Below are 7,189 nucleotides of genomic sequence, written 5' to 3'. Positions count from 1 at the left end.
AGAGGGACAGATAGGGACAGACAGACAGGAGGGGAGAGAGATGAGAAACATCAGTTCTTCGTTGTGGCGCTTAGTTGTTCATTGATTGCTTTCTCATATGTGCCTTGACCGTGGGGCTGCAGCAGACCGAGTGACCCCTTGCTCAAGCCAGCGACCTTGGGCTCAAGCTGGTGTGCTTTGCTCAAACCAGATGAGCCCGCGCTCAAGCTGGCAACCTCGGGGTCTTGAACCTGGGTCCTCCGCATCCCAGTCCGATGCTCTATCCACTGCGCCACTGCCTGGTCAAGCTCCTGTTATTTCTTTATTTCTTTTTTGAGAACTCCTTTCTTCCTGTAGGAAATAGATGTGTGTTGAAATATAATATTGTTTCATTTCCTAGGAGTAACTTCATTTTTAAGAAGCGAAAAAGTATTAGTGTTTGAAAACAGAGACTTGAGCTAGATGGGCTCCGTGGTCAGTGACTCAGGCTCTGGGACCCCAGTGTTTCATGTGTAAATGGGGAGGACAGTGGTACTGCTTCACAGCGGTGACAATTGGGACACATAGAGGGCGATGGCAGAGCCTGGCACACAGTACTTGGCACTTCTTTTTAGCTATTCCTTTTGTGTTTGTGGTATGTGATTATTATTCTGGGCTACTCAGAATTCACATTTAGAGTGTGTGGTGGTTTTCAAAATAGTTTCATGTAAATTTTCAATCAGAAACTATAGTGAGCTCTGCCTGGGTTGCCTTGAGAAACTAATAGAATTGTTATGAAGCAAATACTCTGCATAGCCAATCATGTGAAACCAACAGATAAGTATCAGTATTCTTTTATACAAATGGCGCCTTTAAAGCCATTCTCCATTTGTTCTTTAATTTGGGTTATTTTGTAGGACTAGAATCAAAAAGATGTTTTAAAAGCATAGATATTGAAGAGTTTCTAAATGAGATGATTTTTTTGTTCATTATTTGGACGTTTTCTCTTTTAGATTGGTATTAAGTCTAAAGTGGTCATCTAAGTACCTAAAGTGTGTATATGTGTTAGCATTTTCTTTTTTGTAATTTGTAGAGCAATTTTGATACCATAGGTCTGTTTTACTTTTTAGAATTAAATAATTGTGATAAATTTTAATATTAAATGATATTTTAATGTAAAGTTTTAATTCTATTCTAGTTCATTGAATATGGACTACAACCAAATTTAATTGCTTGTCTCGTAAGTTCATTATGTCACATCACAAATTTAAAAGGTAGTTTTTATTACATTTTACAGATAGTCAGTTACTTATTATTGTCATTTTTTAGTTAAAAAAATTTTTTTCATCCTGGCCAGATGGCTCAGTTGTTTAAAGCATCATCCCAAAGTGCAGAGGTTGCTGGTTCGATCCTTGGTTACGGCACATGCAGGAACAGATCGATGTTCCTGTCTCTCTCCCTTTCTTTCTCTCTAAAATCAATAAAATAAACATTTTTAAAAGGGTAAAAATGAGCCTGACCAGGCAGTGGCGCAGTACATAGAGTGTCGGACTGGGATGCGGAGGACCCAGGTTCAAGACCCTGAGGTTGCCAGCTTGAGCGCGGGCTCATCTGATTTGAGCAAAGCTCACCAGCTTGGACCCAAGGTCGCTGGCTCGAGCAAGGGGTTACTCGATCTGCTGTAGCACCTCCCGCCGCCCCCCCCCCCCCACGTCAAGGCACATATGAGAAAGCAATCAATGAACAACTAAGGTGCCACAACGAAAAAATGATGATTGATGCTTCTCATGTCTCTTCGTTCCTGTCTGTCCCTACCTATCCCTCTCTCTGACTCAGTCTCTGTAGAAAAGAAAAAAAAAAAGATAAAAATGAAAATAATTTTTTATTTTTTTGTAGCTATTACTAGGCTTTCATTCAGTAGCTTTTATCCACAATGAGTTTATTTAGCATAGGAAAGTTAAATAGTGTCTGCACCTGGAAGCCTATAGGTGGGGTGTGAAATGCAGCGACGACGTGAACATTCTGCTGTCTCCGTCTTGGGTCTCTGTCAGACTCTTGAGTGTCAGCAACTTAAATCACAAAGTGGTGCAGCAGAGTAGGGCCAGCAGAGCATGCCAGAAGGTATCGAGTTAAGTCCAGAAGGATCAGGTAAGGTGGGATCAGAACTAAAACCAAGAACTTGAGATCTGGAAGCCAGAAAAAGGGTCCCGAAATGATTTCAGGATCTAGGTATAGCAAAAATGGGGCAAGGTGTTTAGGCAGCTCCCTTGTGAGGCAGGGGCTCCTCCCATGCTGGGACTTAGTCTGAAAATGTGGGAGAGCCTGACTTTGCAAAGGGAGACAATTGGGACCCACATAGGTGGGAGTGCTGAGGAGGCAGCAGCGAGAGAGGGTGGAGGCAAGGGGGAGGGGCCACTTTTTCTGATTCTAGGAACTTTCCAAGTCACAAAATAAAGCTAGGCCTCTTTCCTGAATGTTCATTTCCACTCGACTGCCATCTAGGGAGGTATCCTACGTAGATCCTTAGTTGAGAGGAATTCACATGTTCCGTGAGAATTAGCTCTTCTGTTCAACACAAGAGCATCCAGGCTCTACATTTAACCTCTGTGAGCCTCAGAGCTGAGGCTGGTGGATAAAAGAGACCCTAAGTTGGGGACTTTTTCATTTACTTAGTTTTGATTCAAGAGCCCTTTGATTTGGGATAAATGGCTTTCTCTTAGGGGGTGTTATTGTTGGGCTGGCAGTGGTTAATAGGGCATAAGTGTGGCTGATAGATGCTGAGTCCACGTTCCTACCTTAAGGAAACCCATGTTCCCAACTCTGGACACAATAGCTCTAATACTGGGTTCTTAGCCCACAGGTAGAAGTGAAAATGATTTGTGGGACCCTGTGCAAAATAAAAATATGGTGCCTCTTGTTTCAAGATGGCAACAGCAGAGCATTGAATAAATGTGAGGGTCCTCTATGTGTGACCAGAGCGGCTGCATAAATCACAACCCATGATACCAACCCTGCCCACAGGTTATCTTTAGACTTGACATATTGAAATTATGTGACAGTTTTCCCTTCCTTGAACATTGTTTCTCCACTTATCATATTTGCCGGGGAGGAGCATGGCTAGTAATTGTCCAAGTCCTGAGTGACAATGGTGTGGAATGAAGAAATAAACTCAGAGAAAAGAAGTGTGGGACCAGGAGGTCTCTGCAAGCTGATAGCAAGCCAGAGAGAGCAAAGCTTCAGGTCTGTTTTATTATATAGCGCAGAGCCATATGCAAAATAAGGAAGTCTGCAATACAAAGTCATATCTGAGGCATAAACAGGAATTCATTTAAGGTGTAAAGCGGAATCCCCCCACCATGCATATGTGAAATCAGCCAACATCAGAACAAACAACGGGTGAGAAGAAGGGCATGTAAATCGCCTCTAGCAACTTAATCTGAGGTTGTGGGAAGAGTTTAGCCTTTAGCAATTTAAGCAAGTGAGGTAGGGGGTTGGGCAGCAAGGACTCTGTCAATTTACAGCCAGTCCCCCACACCTCTGTCCCCCAAAAATCTAAACTGTAAGGATCTTATCAGCTTGCAGTCTGCCACATAACCCCCTACTATATTTTTAGCTTGTGTGCTGAGATTTGCACTCATCTGATTTCCTGGATTCTGATTCAGAGACAGACTGGAAAAATATAGAATAAACACAAAATTAACATAGCCAATGCTAACAGATACCAAAATGAGCGTCTTAATACATTAAAGGGCTTATTAAAGCTGTTGCATTCACCAAGCCCGAGAACAAACGTCGGAGACTTTCAGGGGTTTAGATCTTACTTTATTGGCCAAGTTTAACCTGCGCAGGGACGAACTCTCAAGGTGTCCAGAGACACCGTACCCACAAAGGGCTGCAAACGACAGTCGTGCCTGGCGCTTACAACTAGGTCCTTATATATCCTAAGTGAGCAAGCATTATACAGAAGCAGATGTGGCAGTTAGCTATTCACTAGGGAGGTCGCGTGCAGCATAGCAACAGGGGAAGGGTTTAGCTTAGTGTAGAATTTCAAACATAAACTTCTGATAAGGATGCAGGATGTTTGTCCAGCTTTGTGCTGATCTCTTTGTTCTCAGCCTCACACGGACCCTATCAGCCCTTCCCTGTTCCTGCTCCTTCAAGAGTTAAACTCTGGCAGCCACTGCACACCTCCCGAACCTCAAAAGCCTTTTAGATTATCAAACAAATTCTTAGCCAATACAACAGGATCTATAATAGAGTCTTTGCTGTTTTGGATGTCCTTAATATGTTCAAGTCCATGTTGACACCATCACTGTTGAACATTCCCTGCAGATGCAACCCACCCCACTGCAGTCCCATTGAGAACTGTCACAAGGAGCAGGAGTCACACTCAGGAAAAGTCCACAGGCCCTGGAACTGTTCTCACATTCTCACTCTGTAGCTCATTCCAAGTCCCATGATCACTGCTTCCAGCACATTAAGCTTTTGCCTTAAGCTTAATGGGCATTCTGGATCTCTGGAACCAGGTTGCTTTCCAGGGGCTGGTGTCAATCCATGATGAGGTTTCACGTTCCTTTTCCTCGCTGGCATTCAAAGAGGACCTGTTGCCAACAAAATTGGAACTTATCCTCACCCCCAAGTTAGTAATTTGAATTTTGCCACTCAGGACCAGCTAATATCCTGGTATAACATGAGGGACTTAGGCATTGCTCAGCTGGTGTAAAATGCCTCTTGGCTACAGTAAGTCCTGAGGAACAAATGGTCAAAAAACTTAAAAGTAAAATAAGCCTTATACAATTGTTCTTATAGGGTGAGTCTCTCAGCCTGACTCCCCCTTTTTTGTTTTTTAATTGATCTTTAAACATTTGATGGGCACGCTCCACAATGCCCTGGCCCTGAGGATTGTAAGGAATACCTGTCTTCAGGGTGATTCCAAAGTCTGACAAAATGTAAATGTTTTTCCTACTTTTGCAGGAGCATTGTTAGTTTTAATCATCTTAGGGAGTCCTAAAGCAGAAAATGCATACAAACAGTGAGCTGTGACATGCTTAGCAGCCTCTCCTGTTCTGGCAGAGGTTACTATAAATCCAGAATATGTATCCACTGTAACGTGGACATAGGACTGTTTGCCAAATGAAGATATATGAGTAACATCCATTTGCCAAAGTTGCCCTGGTAGGAGTCCTCGAGGGTTAACTCCAAATGAGGGGACAAACTGTAGCACAGGACATTCTGGGCAGGATTTAACAATCTCTCGTGCTGCCTCCTGAGAGAGCTGAAACTTTATGCAGGGCTGCAGTGTTCTGATGATGAATAGTATGAGACTGGATTGCCTGATTTACTACAGTTATTCCAATAATCTCAGTTGAGTGACTTGATCAGCAAGGGCATTCCCTTGTGCTAAAGCTCCAGGGAGCACAGAGTGAGCTCGAATATGTCCTCAAAACATGGAGCTTTATGCTGACTGTTGGTCAAATAAGTTTGTAAATCTGATATATATGTTTGCTCACTTATAGTTTGCATTGGGTGTGGGGGATAGGCTGTAAGCAGGCAGGGTCGTTTTAGCCTAAGGCTTAGTTTTAAGACTAAGCCTTTCCCACCCCAAGTGACTTTGTATCAGAGACTTCCTTGTTTGTATATTGGATTAAAGGTTTTGATTTCTACACTATAAAATGGGGCAGAGGAGCCCGTGCTGGGGGAGAGCAGAGAAAGACCACGTGGAGGAGAGGAGAAGCAGCCAAGATGGCAGCATGCTGAAGGAGAAGCCAGTTTGTGCAGAGAAAAGGAGATGGGGAACAGAGGTGAATAAGTCTGGTGAGGTATAAACTTTGATTCTAGGAAACTCAAATAAGTCAGTGGCTTTGGGAGCCCTGAATGAAAAGGGAAGTGTTTTCCCACTGTGTGTATTTCTTGCCCACCAGGCACAAGCTAGGATAAAGGTAATGGCCCACCAGTTCTTGGCTCTGTTGTTTCATTACCTTCTGTTCGAATCAAATGTGAACCTGCATGGGCCAGGCGGCTGTGATGGTGGCCGTGGCTACTGGCCATACACTGACATACAAGTTTTTGGAGGAGGAGAAATTGCTGGAATTGTTCCTCATCAGCAGTTGTCCCCAAGTCAGCAGCCTCTATAGTGGAAACAACCATAAGCATATATCTGCTGACTGTATACAGATTGTTGTAAAGTACCCTTACCTCAATTCCACAGGTTTACATAGAGACACCAAGTCCAGATGAATTTTGAAGGGTTTTATTAAAGGAGGAGATTTCTTAAATATGCTGGCCACACATGACTAACACGGGGCATTGCAGACCCAAATCGTGTGTGTCAAATACATTTCAGAGGCTGTTTATATACCCTTGATCACGTACAGGCTGGGGGGAGCATGACATCATGGCATAAGCTTATAATATTTGTTTAGGGAATTTATAGAAACATTAAAACTTTTTTTTTTTTTTGTATTTTTCTGAAGCTAGAAACGGGGAAAGACAGTCAGACAGACTCCTGCATGCGCCCGACCGGGATCCACCCGGCACGCCCACCAGGGAGCGACGCTCTGCCCACCAGGGGGCGATGCTCTGCCCCTCCGGGGCATCGCTCTGTTGCGACCAGAGCCACTCTAGCACCTGGGGCAGAGGCCAAGGAGCCATCCCCAGCGCCCGGGCCATCTTTGCTCCAATGGAGCCTCAGCTGCAGGAGGGGAAGAGAGAGACAGAGAGGAAGGAGATGGGGAGGGGTGGAGAAGCAGATGGGCGCTTCTCCTTTGTGCCCTGGCTGGAAATCGAACCCGGGACTTCTGCACGCCAGGCCGACACTCTACCACTGAGCCAACCGGCCAGGGCCTAGAAACATTAAAACTTTTAAGGTAACACAATCAAAGACATTTACAAATCTTTCAGTGTCTATCTCCCCTCCTTTGCCTAGAGGTATGTTACTCTCAGGATTCCAGGAAGGGAGAAAGAGCCAAATCAATGTAGGGTGGTATATAAATTCTGTCTTTTATTGTAAGAGAAAAGAAGTTCCTCAAACAACCTTTACTCTATAGTTAAATGACCCATTGTCCTTACAAGCCAGAAACTTCTACATTCTTCTCCCTCCCCTCCCCAAAGGAAGGACGGGACAGGAAAGCCTGACCTTTCCTCTTAAAATATCAATATTAATTTTGCAGCTTTTAGGTACCTTACCACATTCCCCACTGGTTTTATATTCTAAGTCAAATCTTTGACTTAA

The sequence above is a fragment of the Saccopteryx leptura genome, chromosome 5 (assembly GCF_036850995.1).
Source record: "Saccopteryx leptura isolate mSacLep1 chromosome 5, mSacLep1_pri_phased_curated, whole genome shotgun sequence".
NCBI classification, from domain to species: Eukaryota; Metazoa; Chordata; class Mammalia; order Chiroptera; family Emballonuridae; genus Saccopteryx; species Saccopteryx leptura.
This window is presented reverse-complemented; position numbering follows the sequence as displayed.